Here is a 22,830-nt window from a genome sequence, read left to right as displayed (position 1 = left end):
GGGAGCAGGAATACAGAGCCTGTCACCTCTGGGACTGGAGGGATCAGGGGATGGGAGCAGGGATACAGAGCCTGTCACCTCTGGGACTGGAGGGATCAGGGGATGGGTGCAGGGATACAGAGCCTGTCACCTCTAGGACTGGAGGGATCAGGGGATGGGAGCAGGGATACAGAGCCTGTCAGCTCTAGGACTGGAGGGATCAGGGGATGGGAGCAGGGATACAGAGCCTGTCACCTCTAGGACTGGAGGGATCAGGGGATGGGAGCAGGGATACAGATCCTGTCATCTCTAGGACTGGAGGGATCAGGGGATGGGTGCAGGGATACAGAGCCTGTCACCTCTAGGACTGGAGGGATCAGGGGATGGGAGCAGGGATACAGAGCCTGTCACCTCTAGGACTGGAGGGGTCAGGGGATGGGTGCAGGGATACAGAGCCTGTCACCTCTAGGACTGGAGGGATCAGGGGATGGGAGCAGGGATACAGAGCCTGTCACCTCTAGGACTGGAGGGATCAGGGGATGGGAGCAGGGATACAGAGCCTGTCACCTCTAGGACTGGAGGGAGCAGGGGATGGGAGCAGGGATACAGAGCCTGTCACCTCTGGGACTGGAGGGATCAGGGGATGGGTGCAGGGATACAGAGCCTGTCACCTCTAGGACTGGAGGGATCAGGGGATGGGAGCAGAGATACAGAGCCTGTCACCTCTAGGACTGGAGGGATCAGGGGATGGGTGCAGGGATACAGAGCCTGTCACCTCTAGGACTGGAGGGATCAGGGGATGGGTGCAGGGATACAGAGCCTGTCACCTCTGGGACTGGAGGGATCAGGGGATGGGAGCAGGGATACAGAGCCTGTCACCTCTGGGACTGGAGGGATCAGGGGATGGGTGCAGGGATACAGAGCCTGTCGCCTCTAGGACAGATGGGAGCAGGGATACAGAGCGTGTCACCTCTGGGACTGGAGGGATCAGGGGATGGGAGCAGGGATACAGAGCCTGTCACCTCTGGGACTGGAGGGATCAGGGGATGGGTGCAGGGATACAGAACCTGTCACCTCTAGGACTGGAGGGATCAGGGGATGGGTGCAGGGATACAGAGCCTGTCACCTCTAGGACTGGAGGGATCAGGGGATGGGAGCAGGGATACAGAGCTTGTCACCTCTGGGACTGGAGGGATCAGGGGATGGGAGCAGGGATACAGAGCCTGTCACCTCTAGGACTGGAGGGATCGGGGGATGGGTGCAGGGATACAGAGCCTGTCACCTCTAGGACTGGAGGGATCAGGGGATGGGGGGCAGGGATACAGAGCCTGTCACCTCTAGGACTGGAGGGATCAGGGGATGGGAGCAGGGATACAGAGCCTGTCACCTCTAGGACTGGAGGGAGCAGGGGATGGGAGCAGGGATACAGAGCCTGTCACTTCTAGGACTGGAGGGATCAGGGGATGGGTGCAGGGATACAGAGCCTGTCACCTCTAGGACTGGAGGGATCAGGGGATGGGTGCAGGGATACAGAGCCTGTCACCTCTAGGACTGGAGGGATCAGAGGATGGGAGCAGGGATACAGAGCCTGTCACCTCTAGGACTGGAGGGAGCAGGGGATGGATGCAGGGATACAGAGCCTGTCACCTCTAGGACTGGAGGGATCAGGGGATGGGTTCAGGGATACAGAGCTTGTTACTTCTAGGATTGAACGGCTTAGGGAATGGGCATGGATCTGCCATGAAATAGCAGGAATGCTGTGTGAGTATACCTGTAAGTTATCTAGAGAGATAAAAAGGAAAACCCTCTGAGACATTTCACAATCAAATACATGAAGTTATATAAGAACATAAGACCATAAAAAATTTCCATACTGGGTCAGACCAAGGGTCCATCAAGCCCAGCATCCTGTTTCCAACAGAGGCCAAACCAGGCCACAAGAACCTGGCAATTACCCAAACACTAAGAAGATTTCAATGCATTTCCAAACACTAAGAAGATTTCAATGCATTTTCCAAACACTAAGAAGATTTCAATGCATTTCCAGCATAGCTCTCTGCTTTAACAGCAGGGGAGAAGAAAAACTGATACTTCACGCATATCCAGCATAGCTCTCTGCTTCAACGGCAGGGGAGAAGAAAAACAACCAATAAGGGCTGAATAACACAGTCTGGGTAAAACAAATAAGCATGGGTGTAGCTTGCTTATTGCGGCGGTTACTTCCCCTACTACCCCTAACTAATCAAGCTAGATATTTCACTTGGTTGCAGCTCCATCACTGCTCTCTACATTAATGGTGGGGGTGGAAGGGAAATAGAACCAAAGAGCTAAGAGAAACAGATAAGTATGAGAAAAAATGTGAAGCTTGCTGGGCAGACTGGATGGGCCGTTTGGTCTTCTTCTGCAGTCATTTCTATGTTTCTATAAGATCCCATGCTACTGATGCAATTAATAGCAGTGGCTATTCCCTAAGTAAACTTGATTAATAGCAGTTAATGGACTTCTCCTCCAAGAACGTATCCAATCCTTTTTTAAACACAGCTACATTAACTGCACTAACCACATCCTCTGGCAACAAATTCCAGAGCTTTATTGTGCGTTGAGTGAAAAACATTTTTCTCCGATTAGTTTTAAATGTGCCACATGCTAACTTCATGGAGTGCCCCCTAGTCTTTCTATTACCTGAAAGAGTAAATAACTGATTCACGTCATCTACCCGTTCTAGACCTCTCATGATTTTAAACACCTCTATCATATCCCCCCTCAGCCATCTCTTCTCCAACCTGAACAGCCCTGACCTCTTTAGTCTTTCCTCATAGGGAAGCTGTTCCATTCCCCTTTATCATTTTGGTTGCCCATCTCTGTACCTTCTCCATCGCAATTATATCTTTTTTGAGATGTGGCGACCAGAATTGTACACAGTATTCAAGGTGCGGTCTCACCATGGAGCGATACAGAGGCATTATGACATTTTCCGTTTTATTCACCTTTCCCTTTCTAATAATTCCCAACATTCTGTTTGCTTTTTTGACTGCCTCAGCACACTGAACCGACGATTTCAATGTGTTATCCACTATGACACCTAGATCTCTTTCTTGGGTTGTAGCACCTAATATGGAACCCAACATCGTGTAATTATAGCATGGGTTATTTTCCCTATATGCATCACCTTGCACTTATCCACATTAAATTTCATCTTCCATATTTAGTCTATAGCTGCTCTTAGCCACTTAAGCTGGCCTTAGAGCCTCCGAAAACAGTAGTCCAAATGTAAGACACCCAATAACACTAAAAAATAGACTTTATTTGATCAAATTCAAAGGTTTGGGCCTACAGAAACAGAAGAAAACAAATATAATAGATGGTGACAAATAAAGACTGATTGCACTATTGAGTCCACTCATTTTTTTCCGGGCTGCTATGCAAGGACTTCTCCCCGCTTCCAGCTGCAGAGGGTTGATCTCTTCTAGGTCTTCATTCCTTATCCAAGTCAGTTTTCTTGTCTTCTGCTTTGGTTCTCTATGTTCCTGGACTGATGAAGCTCCAAGCTCCCAAAGATAATCCAGTACCCAGCTCCACCCAGCTCCTTGTTTTACCACCAAGATTTGTAATAATCTAACTAAGCTATGACAAAGGGCACCACTCTCGCAGCCCCATCCGCAGAGCTGTGCACTTAGCTGGGGTAGGCTGGGATTTGTGGTGTAAAATGTTGTCACTTGTCTTGTGCTCTTATCCCTGAAGATGTTTCTACAGGGGGCTACATGCAATGGTGATGATGTCATGGGATTTACTAAACTTCACTTTTTTTGTCTCACTAAGGATGCAGCCTGTTTGCATTTGGATCCATAACTCCTCTCCTGGGGAACAGGAGGGACTTAGTCGTGGGGTTGAGTGTTCCTCATAGACATGTACTTATCCTGTCTGCCCACACAGAGAAAGGAAGATTTCATTAAACACAGTGACACTTCTCACAGTCACAAACTTGAGAACACAGGCTGAAATTCCTCAAGATTTCTTTCATTTCTTCAACATGCCTGAAAGTTGATTCAAAAAAATAATTGCCTCAAAGGTTTTTCCTATTGAATGTGAATTTAATTAACTGCAGAAAGTTAAACACACTGAAGCAGGAAATGGAGAAAATTGGTGAGATCTGTTCAAGAAGTGCACAGAAAAGCAGAGAGTGTAGGCTGGGAGATATCACTTTATCAGTGAGGAGGCTCTGACCCTGAGATCTGTAATCACTGCAGTGATGATGCAGGGAGATGAGCCCTGACCCCTGAGGTCTAATCACTGCAGTGATGATGGAGGGAGATGAGCCCTGACCCCTGAGGTCTGTACCCACTGCAGTGATGATGCAGGGAGATGAGCCCTGACCCCTGAGGTCTGTACCCACTGCAGTGATGATATAGGAAGACGAGCCCTGACCCCTGAGGTCTAATCACTGCAGTGATGATGCAGGGAGATGAGCCCTGACCCCTGAGGTCTGTACCCACTGCAGTGATGATGGAGGGAGATGAGCCCTGACCCCTGAGGTCTGTACCCACTGCAGTGATGATATAGGAAGACGAGCCCTGACCCCTGAGGTCTAATCACTGCAGTGATGATGGAGGGAGATGAGCCCTGACCCCTGAGGTCTGTACCCAGTGCAGTGATGATGCAGGGAGATGAGCCCTGACCCCTGAGGTCTAATCACTGCAGTGATGATGGAGGGAGATGAGCCCTGACCCCTGAGGTCTGTACCCACTGCAGTGATGATGCAGGGAGATGAGCCCTGACCTCTGAGGTCTGTAATCACTGCAGTGATGATGCAGGGAGATGAGCCCTGACCCCTGAGGTCTGTAATCACTGCAGTGATGATGCAGGGAGATGAGCCCTGACCCCTGAGGTCTGTACCCACTGCAGTGATGATGCAGGGAGATGAGCCCTGACCCCTGAGGTCTGTACCCACTGCAGTGATGATGCAGAGAGACGAGCCCTGACCCCTGAGGTCTGTACCCAGTGCAGTGATGATGCAGGGAGATGAGCCCTGACCCCTGAGGTCTGTACCCACTGCAGTGATGATGCAGAGAGACGAGCCCTGACCCCTGAGGTCTGTACCCACTGCAGTGATGATGCAGAGAGACGAGCCCTGACCCCTGAGGTCTGTAATCACTGCAGTGATGATGCAGGGAGATGAGCCCTGACCCCTGAGGTCTGTATCCACTGCAGTGATGATGCAGGGAGATGAGCCCTGACCCCTGAGGTCTGTAATCACTGCAGTGATGATGCAGGGAGATGAGCCCTGACCCCTGAGGTCTGTACCCACTGCAGTGATGATGCAGGGAGATGAGCCCTGACCCCTGAGGTCTGTACCCACTGCAGTGATGATGCAGGGAGATGAGCCCTGACCCCTGAGGTCTGTATCCACTGCAGTGATGATGCAGGGAGATGAGCCCTGACCCCTGAGGTCTGTAATCACTGCAGTGATGATGCAGGGAGATGAGCCCTGACCCCTGAGGTCTGTACCCACTGCAGTGATGATGCAGGGAGATGAGCCCTGACCCCTGAGGTCTGTACCCACTGCAGTGATGATGCAGGGAGATTAGCCCTGACCCCTGAGGTCTGTACCCACTGCAGTGATGATGCAGGGAGATGAGCCCTGACCCCTGAGGTCTGTAATCACTGCAGTGATGATGCAGGGAGATGAGCCCTGACCCCTGAGGTCTGTAATCACTGCAGTGATGATGCAGGGAGATGAGCCCTGACCCCTGAGGTCTGTAATCACTGCAGTGATGATGCAGAGAGACGAGCCCTGACCCCTGAGGTCTGTACCCACTGCAGTGATGATGGAGGGAGATGAGCCCTGACCCCTGAGGTCTGTACCCACTGCAGTGATGATGGAGGGAGATGAGCCCTGACCCCTGAGGTCTGTAATCACTGCAGTGATGATGCAGGGAGATGAGCCCTGACCCCTGAGGTCTGTAATCACTGCAGTGATGATGCAGGGAGATGAGCCCTGACCCCTGAGGTCTGTAATCACTGCAGTGATGATGGAGGGAGATGAGCCCTGACCTCTGAGGTCTGTACCCACTGCAGTGATGATGGAGGGAGATGAGCCCTGACCCCTGAGGTCTGTACCCACTGCAGTGATGATGCAGGGAGATGAGCCCTGACCCCTGAGGTCTGTACCCACTGCAGTGATGATGGAGGGAGATGAGCCCTGACCCCTGAGGTCTGTACCCACTGCAGTGATGATGGAGGGAGATGAGCCCTGACCCCTGAGGTCTGTAATCACTGCAGTGATGATGGAGGGAGATGAGCCCTGACCTCTGAGGTCTGTACCCACTGCAGTGATGATGGAGGGAGATGAGCCCTGACCCCTGAGGTCTGTACCCACTGCAGTGATGATGCAGGGAGATGAGCCCTGACCCCTGAGGTCTGTACCCACTGCAGTGATGATGCAGAGAGACGAGCCCTGACCCCTGAGGTCTGTACCCACTGCAGTGATGATGCAGAGAGACGAGCCCTGACCCCTGAGGTCTGTACCCACTGCAGTGATGATGCAGGGAGATGAGCCCTGACCCCTGAGGTCTGTACCCACTGCAGTGATGATGCAGAGAGACGAGCCCTGACCCCTGAGGTCTGTACCCACTTCAGTGATGATGCAGAGAGACGAGCCCTGACCCCTGAGGTCTGTACCCACTGCAGTGATGATGCAGAGAGACGAGCCCTGACCCCCTGAGGTCTGTACCCACTGCAGTGATGATGCAGAGAGACGAGCCCTGACCCCTGAGGTCTGTACCCACTGCAGTGATGATGCAGGGAGACGAGCCCTGACCCCTGAGGTCTGTACCCGCTGCAGTGATGATACAGGGAGATGAGCCCTGACCCCTGAGGTCTGTACCCACTGCAGTGATGATGCAGAGAGACGAGCCCTGACCCCTGAGGTCTGTACCCACTGCAGTGATGATGCAGAGAGACGAGCCCTGACCCCTGAGGTCTGTAATCACTGCAGTGATGATGCAGAGAGACGAGCCCTGACCCCTGAGGTCTGTAATCACTGCAGTGATGATGCAGAGAGACGAGCCCTGACCTCTGAGGTCTGTACCCACTGCAGTGATGATGCAGGGAGATGAGCCCTGACCTCTGAGGTCTGTACCCACTGCAGTGATGATGCAGGGAGATGAGCCCTGACCCCTGAGGTCTGTACCCACTGCGGTGATGATGCAGGGAGTTCAGTCCTGTATTCTGAGGTCTCCCAACACTGCAAAGCTGGTAGAGTTACTTTTTATAATATTTACTTTAAAGCCAGGTGAAACAGATTATTTTAATGGTCTTCCAGTTTAGCACAGGGCAAGTCTCCTGTTTTGGTGTCCAGCCTCTTCCTCCCACCCTAGGATCTGGTTTCCTGCATGGAGTCCGTCTCCTGCACAGGGAGGTAAAGAGGGCCTGCTAGAGGCAGAAGGGTGAGAGGCTGAGCCTGAGCGGGGAAGCTGAGAAGCAGAAAGGGCAGTGTAAGTGAGGAGCAGCAGGCTTTGGGGGAAGCAGGGATAGAAGGAGTGAAAGGGAGAGCGGTGCTGTGCAGAGGAGGGAGAAAGCATGGGGTGGAGGCGAAGGAAGAGAGAGGAGACGACATGGCAGGAGCGGAAAAAGAAAGAACTGATTTCAAGGGAAGAGTGCGAGGGGAGGGAGAGGAGGAAGGACAGTGAAAACCCGGGAAGAATGGAGGGATGGGGAGAGGAGAGGAGAGGAGCAGAAGAGCATGGTCCTGTCTTGCTCCCAATCCACACAGAACACCTGATGGTACATGAAACCCCTTCGGCTGGTCCAGTGCTCGCCCCCTCCCTGATCTGCCACCTGCTGGGGGGGGGGGGGGGGGGTCCTGGTGCTCCTCCTTTCCTCCTTCCCTAAGGTGAAGAGCTGGCCATATTTCAAGCCATCAGAAACACAATTCAGGAGGGTGGCTGAAGCCTCCCTCTCGACATGATTCATGCACCAATGTGGCCTCTGCATCCCGCAGGGGCCCCACAAATTGACCTGAATAAAAGTCACAGATGGCATTGGGACCTGGCTGTGCTGGAGGAGTCCCTGGTTCCTGACCTCAGAACATGGGGGGGAGGGTCCACTCCCAGCATAGCTCTTGAAGAGGGGTTGGCTGTCTTCATAGGCCTGGGAGGAGGCTCAGGGGTTGCTCCCGTCTGCCCCAGTGGGAGGTGAACAGCTGGCTCCAGGACAGGGAGATGAGGACTACAAGTCCCAGTATTCCCCGGTGACCTAGGCCCTACAGCAGCAGAAGAGCAGCACGCGCGAGGGACTGAGCTCCAGAGGTCACTGGTCCCTTCCAGAGCCGGACAGGGAAAGGGCTCTGCAGTGACTGCACCGCCTGAGAGCCCCTCCCCCGGCATGAGAGCCCCTCCCCCGGCGTGGCACGTGGGGAGAGAGAGTGCTCGGAAAGCCTTTCGGTACCAGACCCCTAACCCGCGAGCGTCTGCTTGCAAGCGGCTCCCAGAAGGGACTGCTTTATTTTAGTCTTCAGTGAGACCCCACGGACAAGGTTAGAGTTTACTGTGTTAGGGTACGTCTACGTTTCAGCACTTACTAAAACCATTTCGTATAAAGGAAGTGACTTTGCCACGTGCTGAAGCGCAAGTTCGTTTTGTTTTATGTTTCAGATGGGAAAGGAGACGAAAAGAAACAAAAGCTGCTGCTGCTTTCTATGTCTTTTTAAACAAGTTAGCTGAGAGCCTGACCTGCGGCTCCCCTCCCCTCCCCTCCCCTGACCAGCAGAGGGGGCTCCATGCCAGGCCCTGCAGAAGATTAGCCCAGCTGAATGCAAATTGCCATCACACCTCATTAACAGGCCGATACAGTACAGTGCACTTCCACGGAGCGCACTGTTTGCCGGCATTTGGACGTGCGTTTTGGATGCGCTAGTATTACCCCTTATTCAGTAAGGGGTAATAGCGCATCCAAAACGCACGTCCAACCCCCCTGAACCTAATAGCGTCCGCAACATGCAAATGCATGTTGCGGACGCTATTAGGTATTCCCGCACGATTCAGAAAGCAAAATGTGCAGCCAAGCCGCACATTTTACTTTCAGGAATTAGTGCCTACCCGTGGCTGTCAGCGGGTTTGAGAACCGACGCCGCCAAATTTGAGCGGCGGCTGTCAAACCCGCTGACAGCCGCCACTCCTGTAAAAAAAGAGGCGCTAGGGACGCGCTAGTGTCCCTAGCGCCTCTTTTTACCGCCGGGCCTAATTTAAATCATTTTTTTACTGGGCACGTAACACACTCGCCCGCTCTCCCGCAATTTTTACTGTATCGGCCCGTTAGTGTGCTCAGCTAGAAAACCATTTCCGTCAGCCCAGGCCCCTTCCCCCACCCAGGGCATCCTGTTTCTGTGTGCTGGGTAGGATACGGAGGGCACGAAAGTCCGAGCCCCCTACATACAGCACATATTTCTCACGGTCTGAAGACCAGACCCAAAGTCAGCCTGAGATGATCACCTTGAAATGGTGCAAGAAGCTGTTTGCACATACACTCAGCCACCAGTGCTCCCTCGCCTTTGTGAAAGACCGCGCGGTACAAAAATGTTACCTTTCTTGCAATTTTCTATAAGCAAACTTCAAACTGGTGTGCTAGTTGTAGAATTCAATACCTTTAGAATTAAGAGCTTACAACTTTCAGAAAGAACTTAAAATCATGGCTGTTTGAAAAGGCATTTGAGAGATCGACCTGATAAACAAATTGGTAATACAAGTTTGTGGCTAGGATCCCTATAATATTTTCAGATGAAGGCACTTTCATGGTTTCTGCTGCTTTTCTGATCTTAATTAGATTTTATTTTGCTGTTACAATTCATTACTTTTAATGTTTATTGTATTTTCTGACTATTTATTTATTTATTTATTTATTTATTTATTGTTTTTGTTATACCGAGTTTCATGACTAATATCACATCAACCCGGTTTACAGCTAACAATGTGTGTAGGGTAAAGTGTAACATAATAAACAAATTTCCCAATTGCAACTTTAAATACAGTAAAACAATAATAAGGATGTGAGAAAGTTACAATAAAACAGGGAAAATTAACTAGGATCAGAAAAGGGGGGGAGAGAGTGAATAAAGAGATATTTACAAATCAGACAGTTTCATCAAGTAACATAATTGTATAGCAAAGTGAGTACATATCAGCCAGTTGCATCAAGTAACATAGTTGTGAGTAAATGAGACAACGTGAGTAAATATGACTGTGGATAGATATGACGCAGTAAATAAATATAGCCAAGTGAATATAGCCAAGTAAATAAATATAGCCAAGTGAATAAATAAATATTAATTCCTATTATTAGTTTTGCAAACCATCATGATTGAAAATCAGAATGACGGTATATAAAAGTTTTTAACACAAAGGATACAGTACAAAGCTTGTTGTATACTACACAAAGCGATTTATGGACAAAAAACAGACTGTCTAAACAGGCGTTTAGAGTCAGAGTTTAAAGCTTTTAAAAAAGCTCTAAAAACATGAAAAAAAGGACTAATTGGTTTAAAGAAACAGTATTTTTACTTTTGTTTTATGTTCTTTTATTAATAATTGATTAACAATTTTATTTTCTATCATATTTTATTGTACCTTTTAGATATTTTAGTATGATTTTATGATTTTGTAACAGCATTGTGATGTATATTATGAATGACGGTATACAAGAATCTATAAATAAATAAATAAATAAATTCTTTTTAATAGAGCCAGTTAGGCTTAACATTATGCAGCCAGATAACTTTAGGATTCAGTGCAGTCCTAAAGTTATCCGGATAACCTAGGGCCTCATTAACTAAGCATTTTTCCCATAAACACAGAAGGGCTTAGCCAGACACAGCTCACTACTGGATACTCCACCAAGGAACGCCCCCAGAATGCATCTTTATTTGGCTTAAATAAGGCCCGATAAGGACCCTCAATATTCAGAAGTTGGTATTTAGCTGGATAACTCACAAGATATCTGGCTAAATGCCTTTGAATATTGACCCCAATATAGAGCAGCAGGTTCACAGTACTCCCAGTCAGAATATTCCACTTAGCTTTCTTATCTCTATATCTATTACGAAATAATACTTCAGCAAGATGCGTCGCACATATACAGCGTTATGGATCTTCCTCATCTGGGACCCACAGTACAGATCACAGCCCTCGAGTTGCCGGTGATCCTTTCTGACACCCTGAGGACCAATCCGAGTCCTGAGGAACAGGGTGTGCAAGTCTTCTCAGCATACTCAGCTGTAAATGCAGAGACCCGTCCCCGTGGCTCAGGAGCAGAGCTCCAGCCCTCCAATCAGGCACAGCCCAGTTCAGGACTTGACTTGGCTCTTTTCCCCCCCCCCCCCTCCCCTTACATCACACTCCCTGGTAGGGGTGACCTCAGGGCACTCCAAAATGAAGTGCCAGGATCTAGAGTCAGCCACCCAAGACTACTCCCCTTACGAGTCAAGTGTAAAGGAGGTTAGATCAGGACCCCCTTAAAAGACCAGGACCTGGCATTTAGCCTGATCCACCTTAAGGCAGTCAGGGAGGGAATTCTGGTTCCAGGGCATTTCCCTAAGCGGGGGAATAAAACAGTAGGACCCAGGAGGGAACAAGAGGCCCTGGGGATGAGGAGAAAGCAGCTCCTTCTACAAAACTGGCCTTTTGATTCATCTCTACTGAGGTAAGCAGACCTTTTCTGCCTGTTCTTCTTTCATATTGTAAATAAAGCTAATTCTCTGGAGAAAAAGCCGGAGTTCAGACTTACACAGAAAACACAGAAACATAGAGAAACTCCTCCGTCCTCCGGGAAGGCAAGGATCTCTTGCAGATTATCACAGCGACACAGTAACGCAGTCAAGAGACACAGAAACATGATCTTAATCTAAGCCCCCGGCAAGGCGAACAGGTATCCATGTGTAATCCCTGCTTGGTCACTAGATGGCGCACTGGTAACAGAAACGAATGAGTCCTATGTCTAACAATAAGCGTTTTCCAGCAGGGGAGGGTCACTGGGAGTGCAAAGGCATTTTAAATGGTTTTCTATTCTTTACAATAAGGTACTTATTAGATGAGGTGGTTCACTAAGAGGACATGGGACATGAGGGCTATTAACTTGAGTATGTACTAAGGCAGAGCATAAACATACTTTCCAATAGGATTTTGGAGTTCTGGACAGAAGAGAATGGGAGAGTAAACAGATGCAGCAGGCACCACTTGTGCTGAGGTGACCAAGGTGCTTCCAGAAGCCCTCAAGGAGGCTGAGGAAAGTGAGAGAAGTGAAGAGGCTGAAGTGCTGACTGAAAGAAAAGTCACTGTGTGGGAGGCTTATACACAGAAGAAGTACTGGGCCTGTCTGGAGCTTGCGTTCAAGCCTGGGGAAGCTGCAGCTGCCTCAGAATAGGAGATGAATTGTCCTGGAGCAAATCCTCAACTGCTGTGTGTAACTGAACATTTCAGGAAGACTTTGAGCCATCCCTGGGACCGCAGAGGATCTGGGAGGGTGAAGCAGAGGAACTCGTATGTTTGGGGAAGTTTTTTTTTTAATCTCTGGGGGAATGTGGACTGGGATTTTCAGCTTACAACTATTTTTTTTTTACATCTTTTCTGCTGTATTGGACTTGTGTTTTGGTTTTGTTTTTTGTGGTATCCTTGGCCCAGTTTGGCCTTGCAGGTGAGCCTGCTCCCAACCCATGGACCTCAGAGTAAGTTCTCCCAGCCAAGCTGAGTGTGTACTCATTGAGTCTCAGAGCTGGGAAGGAATCCCTGGTAAAGGTGGGGGTTACAAACGCAAAGCACAAAAATCAAAGCAAAGGTCTGGTTTGCAGTCAAGGGCAAGTTCCCACTTTCGTGTCAGTGTTAGCTGCAGCACCAGGACCTGGCACAGCTTCAGCACTGAGACAGCTCTGTTTTGTCTCCACCACAGTGTATTTATGTTTCTTTTCTACACTGCCACCCTGTGCCATCTGCTTACATTTCTGCAGGGTGTAAGATCTTTATCCTGATTGGTCATTGTTAATTGCTGTTTAAAGGTTTTAAACTAACTAATTGGACTTCTTGCCTTGCTCCACCCCCACTCTCTCTTCTTCCTCCTTTCCTATTGGTTCCTGCATGGGACAGCTTACTGACCGGAGGGACTTTCAGTTGGAGAGTAAGCTAAGAACTAATTCTGAATCCTGCCTAAAGCTCCTCAGAAGCACCGCTTTTCACCACTCATTAATCCCACAGCTTCTATCACAGCCGCAGTTTGCCTCTCTCAGATTAACAGTGAACGTATCACAGCTGTATCAAGCCCTGCAATCTGTGTGGCCACTCCTGGTGTCTTGCATTGATAGTGAGTATTGAATTGTTCATCATCCTAATGTCTTGGTAATCAAGAGCTGAGTTTACCTCATATCTGTGAGAACGGCACAAGAATGCTGAGCAGGCCCAGGGTTTGCTTCAGAAGCTAGGTCCAGCCTGGTATCTGGATCAGAAGCTGGGTCTGGCTAGGAGCCCGGATCAGGAATCAGCACCCTCAAGGTCGATTTGGTCATCACAGCTTCTGCACTGGCGGGAGCAGATCTGGCTGGGACTGGCATGAAGTATGGATCAGGAGCTGGAGCAAGGTCCGGCATGGAGCCTGAAGCAGAAGCAGGCTTAGGAAGGCTTGAGGGGACTATACATTTCCCTCAGGACATGTGCTCTGGGTCACTGTTTCTCCCCAAGAGGGTGAGGAGTTGGCTGTTGGTCTTTGCTATCCTCCAGGTGGACTGACCAAGAGGAAGAAGGTTTGATGTGGTGTTTTTGGATCCTGCCCAGTTCCTGAAGGAAGTGCTTGGGTCATTGGTCTTTCCCCCCCTGGCGACCAGTCAAAGGCGAGGATGACGAGAGGTTTCAGACTTCTGGACCTCTGGACCTGTTTTGATCCTGAAGACTAGTCTTGACCTCAGAGATTTTTCCATGCGTATGCTGCAGTTATAATCTCGCTGCCCCACCCTTCAGGGGGAAGGGCTGTTCGATACGGCAGCTGGCGCAGCAGGAAGGGGTACAATGGACACGGAGACCGTGCTTTCCCTGACACAGATGTTTGGATGTTGCTCCTTATCTTTTCAGTTCTGGCATGCATTCTTACTTTCTAATGAAAGTACATTTTTTCTTTGAACGCCAGCTGGATTCAGACGATTTTTCCCCCCTTCCCCAGTGGTGAATGGAGAGTGCGTGGGGTGCTTACTGGTCATTGGGGGAGGGGGGGCGGGGGTTGTATTTTACTTTTCTGGCATGCTTGTGTCTCTGCCTGCAACTCCTTTGCCCAGCCAGAGTTAACAGAGCCATCTGAGGACTGGATCTACATGACCCACGCCAGGGACCCAGGACGTCAAGCTGGTCCAACCCCGAATGTCGCGCACCGCCTAGCAGGGATCCCGCTGCACAGGTGCAAATGAGAGACCCATCCTGCGAGACACGAGACGGGCGCCCTCACCCATACGCACCCAGCACATCTGCAATGATCTTGTGATGGGGAAGATCTGCAGAGATGTAATGTTTTTATGACAGATAACGCGAGCTCCAGTAATACTGCACAGGACACAGACGGGAACGCTGCTCTCACACAAATGCAAAACTTGTGGCCCTAGGCCATCTAAGGAATAACACCGGCTGACTTGGAGACAGTTTGCATATCCAGATAATCATGGAATTTGTCTTTGGCGCTGGAAATATTAATCTCATCAGAGCATGAAAAGAAATCATTTTCCTTGAATGAGAGGAAAGCATGTCCTGCTCACCAGCCCCTCCCCTCACCCCTATAACCTTGGCTGGCAGGGGATCTCTTCCTAACCTGGGTCAGTGCTGCAGAGACGCAGCACTGACCCAGCACTGTCCCCTGGCTCCTTTGCGGTTTCTTCACCCAGAGATGAACGAGGGGGTGGGAGGAGGGGGTCAGGGAGAGTGCGAGACCTCACTCTCCACAGAGAGGTGCCGGCAAGGTAAGTGGACAGAAACAGAGCGAGAGCCACCTGCAGGGAAGGTAACATCAGCCCCAACAGCAAGATACCTGGCACCCAGCAACGCCCAACCTCCTCATTCTCCTACATTTTTACATCTCATCTCCGTTCATCCATTCACTCCTACAGCACTGACAAGGCCTGCAACCCCTGCTGCTTCACTGCCGCACTGTGACTGTCACTCCTCCCTCCTCCCCTGCCTGTCACTCCTCCCTCCACCCCACGCAGGCCCAGGACTGCACCTTCCTCTAACCCCTCACCAGCACTGCCTGTCACTCCTCCCTCCTCCCCTGCCTGTCACTCCTCCCTCCTCCCCACACAGGCCCGGGACTGCACCTTCCTCTAACCCCCCCCACCAGCACTGCCTGTCACTCCTCCCTCCACCCCTGCCTGTCACTCCTCCCTCCTCCCCACGCAGGCCCAGGACTGCACCTTCCTCCCCTCCACTCCTACATCAGCACTGCCTGTCACTCCTCCCTCCACCCCACACAGGCCCGGGACTGCACCTTCCTCTAACCCCTCACCACCACTGCCTGTCACTCCTCCCTCCTCCCCTGCCTGTCACTCCTTCCTCCCCTCCACTCCTACATCAGCACTGCCTGTCACTCCTCCCTCCACCCCACGCAGGCCCGGGACTGCACCTTCCTCTAAACCCTCACCACCACTGCCTGTCACTCCTCCCTCCTCCCCACGCAGGCCCAGGACTGCACCTTCCTCCCCTCCACTCCTACATCAGCACTGCCTGTCACTCCTCCCTCCTCCCCTGCCTGTCACTCCTCCCTCCACCCCACGCAGGCCCAGGACTGCACCTTCCTCCCCTCCACTCCTACATCAGCACTGCCTGTCACTCCTCCCTCCACCCCATGCAGGCCCGGGACTGCACCTTCCTCTAAACCCTCACCACCACTGCCTGTCACTCCTCCCTCCTCCCCTGCCTGTCACTCCTCCCTCCTCCCTCCTCCCCACACAGGCCTGGGACTGAACTTTCCTCTAACCCCCCCCCCCCCCCCCCCAGCACTGCCTGTCACTCCTCCCTCCACCCCTGCCTGTCACTCCTCCCTCCACCCCACGCAGGCCTGGGACTGCACCTTCCTCTAACCCCTCACCAGCACTGCCTGTCACTCCTCCCTCCACCCCACGCAGGCCTGGGACTGCACCTTCCTCCCCTCCACTCCTACATCAGCACTGCCTGTCACTCCTCCCTCCACCCCAAGCAGGCCCGGGACTGCACCTTCCTCTAACCCCTCACCAGCACTGCCTGTCACTCCTCCCTCCACCCCACGCAGGCCCAGGACTGCACCTTCCTCCCCTCCACCCCTACATCAGCACTGCCTGTCACTCCTCCCCTCCACCCCTACATCAGCACTGCCTGTCACTCCTCCCTCCACCCCACGCAGGCCCGGGACTGCACCTTCCTCTAACCCCTCACCAGCACTGCCTGTCACTCCTCCCTCCACCCCACGCAGGCCCGGGACTGCACCTTCCTCCCCTCCACCCCTACATCAGCACTGCCTGTCACTCCTCCCTCCACCCCTACATCAGCACTGCCTGTCACTCCTCCCTCCACCCCACGCAGGCCCGGGACTGCACCTTCCTCTAACCCCTCACCAGCACTGCCTGTCATAAGAACTTGCCATGCTGGGTCAGACCAAGGGGCCATCAAGCCCAGCATCCTGTTTCCAACAGTGGTAAATCCAGGCCATAAGAACCTGGCAATTACCCAAACACTAAGAAGATCCCATGCTACTGATGCAATTAATAGCAGTGGCTATTCCCTAAGTAAAATTGATTAATAGCCGTTAATGGACTTCTCCTCCAAGAACTTATCCAATCCTTTTTTAAACACAGCTATACTAACTGCACTAACCACATCCTCTGGCAACAAATTCCAGAGTTTAATTGTGCGTTGAGTAAAAAAGAACTTTCTCCGATTAGTTTTAAATGTGCTACTTGCTAACTTCATGAACTGCCCCCTAGTCCTTCTATTATCCAAAACAGTAAATAACCGATTCACATCTACCCGTTCTAGACCTCTCATGATTTTAAACACCTCTATCATATCCCCCCTCAGCCGTCTCTTCTCCAAGCTGAAAAGTCCCAACCTCTTTAGTCTTTCCTCATACGGGAGTTGTTCCAGCCCCTTTATCATTTCTCCATCGCAATTATATCTTTTTGAGTTTCGGCGACCAGAATTGTACACAGTATTCAAGGTGCGGTCTCACCATGGAGTGATAACAGAGGCATTATGACATTTTCCGTTTTATTCACCATTCCCTTCCTAATAATTCCTAACATTCTGTTGGTTTTTTTGACTGCCGCAGCACACTGAGCCGATGATTTCAATGTGTTATCCACTATGACGCCTAGATCTCTTTCTTGGGTGGTAGCTCCTAATATGGAACCTAACATTGTGTAACTACAGCAAGGGTTATTTTTCCCTATATGCATTAATTTGCACTTATCCACATTAAATTTCATCTGCCATTTGGATGCCCAATTTTCCAGTCTCACAAGCTCTTCCTGCAATTTATCACAATCTGCTTGTGATTTAACTACTCTGAACAATTTTGTATCATCTGAAAATTTGATTATCTCACGCGTCGTATTTCTTTCCAGATCATTTATAAATATATTGAAAAGTAAGTGTCCCAATACAGATCCCTGAGGCACTCCACTGTCCACTCCCTTCCACTGAGAAAATTGTCCATTTAATCTTACTCTCTATTTCCTGTCTTTTAACCAGTTTGTAATCCACAAAAGGACATCGCCACCTATCCCATGACTTTTTACTTTTCCTAGAAGCCTCTCATGAGGAACTTTGTCAAACGCCTTCTGAAAATCCAAGTACACTACATCTACCGGTTCACCTTTATCCACATGTTTATTAACTCCTTCAAAAAGGTGAAGCAGATTTGTGAGGCAAGACTTGCCCTGGGTAAAGCCATGCTGACTTTGTTCCATTAAACCATGTCTTTCTATATGTTCTGTGATTTTGATGTTTAGAACACTTTCCACTATTTTTCCTGGCACTGAAGTCAGGCTAACCGGTCTGTAGTTTCCCGGATCGCCCATGGAGCCCTTTTTAAATATTGGGGTTACATTAGTTATCCTCCAGTCTTCAGGTACAATGGATGATTTTAATGATAAGTTACAAATTTTTACTAATAGGTCTGAAATTTCATTTTTTAGTTCCTTCAGAACTCTGGGGTGTATACCATCCGGTCCAGGTGATTTACTACTCTTCAGTTTGTCAATCAGGTCTACCACATCTTCTAGGTTCACCGTGATTTGATTCAGTCCACTCCTCCCTCCACCCCAGCAGGCCCGGGACTGCACCTTCCTCTAACCCCCCACCCGCACTGCCTGTCACTCCTCCCTCCACGCCACGCAGGCCCGGGACTGCACTTTCCTCTAACCCCCCACCAGTACTGCCTGTCACTCTCCCTCCACCCCACGCAGGCTCGGGACTGCACCTTCCTCTAACCCCCCACCAGCACTGCCTGTCACTCCTCCCTCCACTCCTGCCTGTCACTCCTCCCTCCACTCCACGCAGGCCCAGGACTGCACCTTCCTCTAACCCCCCACCAGCACTGCCTGTCACTCCTCCCTCCACTCTACGCAGGCCCAGGACTGTACCTTCCTCTAACCCCTCAACAGCACTGCCTGTCACTCTCCTTCCACCCCACGCAGGCCCGGGACTGCACCTTCCTCTAACCCCTCACCAGCATTCCCTGTCACTCCTCCCTCCACCCCACGCAGACCCGGGACTGCACCTTCCTCTAACCCCCCACCAGCACTGCCTGTCACTCCTCCCTCCTCCCCACCCCCAGCAGCCTTAACCAATTAGCTTACATGATTTTTACGCAAATGCAGCATCAATCTCTTCTTCAATGGAGGGGTGGGGAGAAAAGGGGAATTGGATTCAGATATCAACTCACGCTGGGTCCCGACATTGATCCGGGGGACTGATACGCAGATATTAGAAAAAAAGCCCCGGACTGCTTCTATAGCTAAGTCCAAAAGCAAAGTATGTTTATGCAGCATTGCTTGAATTATCAGGAAGACTCCTTAACCTGTATAAACGTTACTAGCTGTAATTTTTTTGTGAGCTTGACAGTACCTTGGTTTTGATTTTTAATATTACTGCACTTAACATCTGTGTAATTTGCACGGAGCGGCAGTTACTACCCTTAACAGAAACATGGGTTAACCTGCGTGGAGCAGCAGTCACTGCCCTTAACAGACACATGGGGGTAACCTGCACGGAGCGGCAGTTACTGCCCTTAACAGAAACATGGGGTAACCTGTGTGGAGCAGCAGTCACTGCCCTTAACAGACACATGGGGGTAACCGGCACGGAGCGGCAGTTACTATCCTTAACAGAAACATGGGTTAACCTGCGTGGAGCGGCAGTTACTGCCCTTAACAGAAACATGGGGGTAACCTGTACAGAGCGGCAGTTACTGCCCTTAACAGAAACATGGGGGTAACCTGCACGGAGCGGCAGTTACTGCCCTTAACAGAAACATGGGGGTGACCTGCACGGAGCGGCAGTTACTACCCTTAACAGAAACATGGGGGTAACCTGCACGGAGCGGCAGTTACTGCCCTTAACAGAAACATGGGGGTAACCTGCACGGAGCGGCAGTTACTGCCCTTAACAGAAACATGGGGTAACCTGTGTGGAGCAGCAGTCACTGCCCTTAACAGAAACATGGGGGTAACCTGCACGGAGAGGCATTTACTACCCTTAACAGAAACATGGGGTAGCCTGCATGGAGTGGCAGTTACTACCATTAACAGAAACATGGGGTAACCTGCACGGAGCAGCAGTTACTACCCTTAACAGAAACATGGGGTAACCTGCACGGAGCAGCAGTTACTACCCTTAACAGAAACATGGGGGTAAGCTGCACGGAGCAGCAGTTACTACCCTTAACAGAAACATGGGGGTAACCTGCACGGAGCAGCAGTTACTACCCTTAACAGACACGTGGGGGTAACCTGCACGGAGAGGCAGTTACTACCCTTAACAGAAACATGGGGGTAAGCTGCACGGAGCAGCAGTTACTGTCCTTAACAGACACGTGGGGGTAACCTGCACGGAGAGGCAGTTACTACCCTTAACAGAAACATGGGGATAAGCTGCACGGAGCAGCAGTTACTACCCTTAACAGAAACATGGGGGTAACCTGCACGGAGCGGCAGTTACTATCAGAAGGAGGTTGCTGGGCCGACTGGATGGACCGTTTGGTCTTTTTCAGCCGTCCTTGCTATGTTACTAGTGAGCACTGTCTGTCACTCCTCCTCCTGCCCCACGCAGGCCCAGGACCCTGGCTTCTTCTCACTTGCCCCTTGCAGTGGCACTGCCCGTCTCTTCTCCCTGCTTGTTGCATAGGCCCAAGACCACCCCACGGCAGCCTTGTGTATCGCTCCTCCCTCCACTCGCTGTGTAGGCCAGTGACTTGGACCTTGGATGGGTTTCCCTTCCTTCTTTATTGAAATGAGGGCATTGCTTTTCTTTTCTATTTTCTGTACCAGAGATGATGAATGAAATATGTTCTACTTGGTAACCCATAATATTCCTGCCAGTTAAATAAAAAGTTAAAAAAAAAACCCACCCCTGCATGTGTGTAAGCTCCACCAGTGAAGATATCAAACAGCATCGCCAAGTGTTTGGAAAGCTGGCAGCCCCCACCTCTGAGAAATTAATCCTGGAAAGCAAAGAATCTGGGAGACCTTGATTTTATGACCCAGCAGTTACCCGCAGCCCCTGCTGCACCACAGAACCATAAGCCTTCACCTTCCAGCGTCTGGGGATGGTTTCTACTTTTTTAATCCCCGGCTCAGGCCCTGCACCGACCCTTCCTAGCCTGGGGCCAAGGATCACAGCTCCTTCCAGAATCTGCTACAGGTGCATCTTGAGCCTGAATGTTGTCCCTCCCCAGGGGCTGTGAACGCTGCCCTCCTGCATGTGCCATGAAGCACCCGGCCAGCCTCCCCCATCCCCGTCCCTCTCATCCTGCCCAGCTCCGGCTGCGGTCACCATCCTCCTCCCAAAACCCAGATCCCAAGGCTGCAGAACAGCAGCGGCGACGGAGGCACCCTCAGCTGATTCCTAGTGCATCTCACAGTATCTTAGAATAATTCCCCTAAGTCATTGCAAATATTGTGTCTGTGGTCATTGTTCAATTGAAACATTTGTATCTTATATTTAACAAAAAAAGGAAAAATAGATGTTAAAAACAGCAGATTATTGCTGTCCAGTTTCTTAAGATAACCGTTCTCCTAAGTCTGATTGGCAATGATAATCTCTACATACTTGACTGTGACAGGAAAGCATTGTATCAAATAGGAAGCTGGGCTAGTTTATTGTCATATAAAATCTTACAAATCTGCATTACATACAAGGAAAGACATTGTCTCCTGCGCTGTGAGATCCTGCAGGAACCCCCAGAGATCTGCATTAGATACAGGGGAAGACATTGTCTCCTGCGCTGTGAGATCCTGCAGGAACCCCCAGAGATCTGCATTAGATACAGGGGAAGACATTGTCTCCTGCGCTGTGAGATCCTGCAGGAACCCCCAGAGATCTGCATTAGATACAGGGGAGGACATTGTCTCCTGCACTGTGAGATCCTGCAGGAACCCCCAGAGATCTGCATTAGATACAGGGGAGGACATTGTCTCCTGCACTGTGAGATCCTGCAGGAACCCCCAGAGATCTGCATTAGATACAGGGGAGGACATTGTCTCCTGTACTGTGAGATCCTGCAGGAACCCCCAGAGATCTGCATTAGATACAGGGGAGGACATTGTCTCCTGTGCTGTGAGATCCTGCAGGAACCCCCAGAGATCTGCATTAGATACAGGGGAGGACATTGTCTCCTGCACTGTGAGATCCTGCAGGAACCCCCAGAGATCTGCATTAGATACAGGGGAGGACATTGTCTCCTGTGCTGTGAGATCCTGCAGGAACTCCCAGAGATCTGCATTAGATACAGGGGAAGACATTGTCTCCTACGCTGTGAGATCCTGCAGGAACCCCCAGAGATCTGCATTAGATACAGGGGAGGACATTGTCTCCTGCGCTGTGAGATCCTGCAGGAACTCCCAGAGATCTGCATTAGATACAGGGGAGGACATTGTCTCCTGCGCTGTGAGATCCTGCAGGAAGCCCCAGAGATCTGCATTAGATACAGGGGAGGACATTGTCTCCTGCACTGTGAGATCCTGCAGGAACTCCCAGCGATCTGCATTAGATACAGGGGAGGACATTGTCTCCTGTGCTGTGAGATCCTGCAGGAACTCCCAGAGATCTGCATTAGATACAGGGGAGGACATTGTCTCCTGTGCTGTGAGATCCTGCAGGAACCTCCAGAGATCTGCATTAGATACAGGGGAGGACATTGTCTCCTGTGCTGTGAGATCCTGCAGGAACTCCCAGAAATCTGCATTAGGTACAGGGGAGGACATTGTCTCCTGCACTGTGAGATCCTGCAGGAACTCCCAGAGATCTGCATTAGATACAGGGGAGGACATTGTCTCCTGCACTGTGAGATCCTGCAGGAACCTCCAGAGATCTGCATTAGATACAGGGGAGGACATTGTCTCCTGTACTGTGAGATCCTGCAGGAACCCCCAGAGATCTGCATTAGATACTGGGGAGGACATTGTCTCCTGTGCTGTGAGATCCTGCAGGAACCCCCAGAGATCTGCATTAGATACAGGGGAGGACATTGTCTCATGCGCTGTGAGATCCTGCAGGAAGCCCCAGAGATCTGCATTAGATACAGGGGAGGACATTGTCTCCTGCGCTGTGAGATCCTGCAGGAACTCCCAGAGATCTGCATTAGATA

At 50.6% G+C, this 22,830-nt stretch overlaps 1 protein-coding gene and 1 long non-coding RNA gene across 17 annotated transcripts in view; one reads left to right on the top strand and one right to left on the bottom strand.

Annotated features, from left to right (window-relative positions):
* Positions 1 to 22,830, bottom strand: part of NRXN3 (neurexin 3) — a 2,187,333-nt gene that overhangs the window by 1,370,511 nt on the left and 793,992 nt on the right. The gene's annotated exons all lie outside the window — the stretch shown is intronic.
* LOC115089614 lies at positions 11,562 to 13,030 on the top strand. The gene is made up of 2 exons (XR_003856188.1): positions 11,562 to 11,670; positions 12,146 to 13,030. It is a non-coding gene; the product is annotated as an uncharacterized LOC115089614 (long non-coding RNA).

The sequence above is a fragment of the Rhinatrema bivittatum genome, chromosome 4, assembly GCF_901001135.1.
Source record: "Rhinatrema bivittatum chromosome 4, aRhiBiv1.1, whole genome shotgun sequence".
Lineage (NCBI taxonomy): Eukaryota > Metazoa > Chordata > Amphibia > Gymnophiona > Rhinatrematidae > Rhinatrema > Rhinatrema bivittatum.
This window is presented reverse-complemented; position numbering and strand designations above follow the sequence as displayed.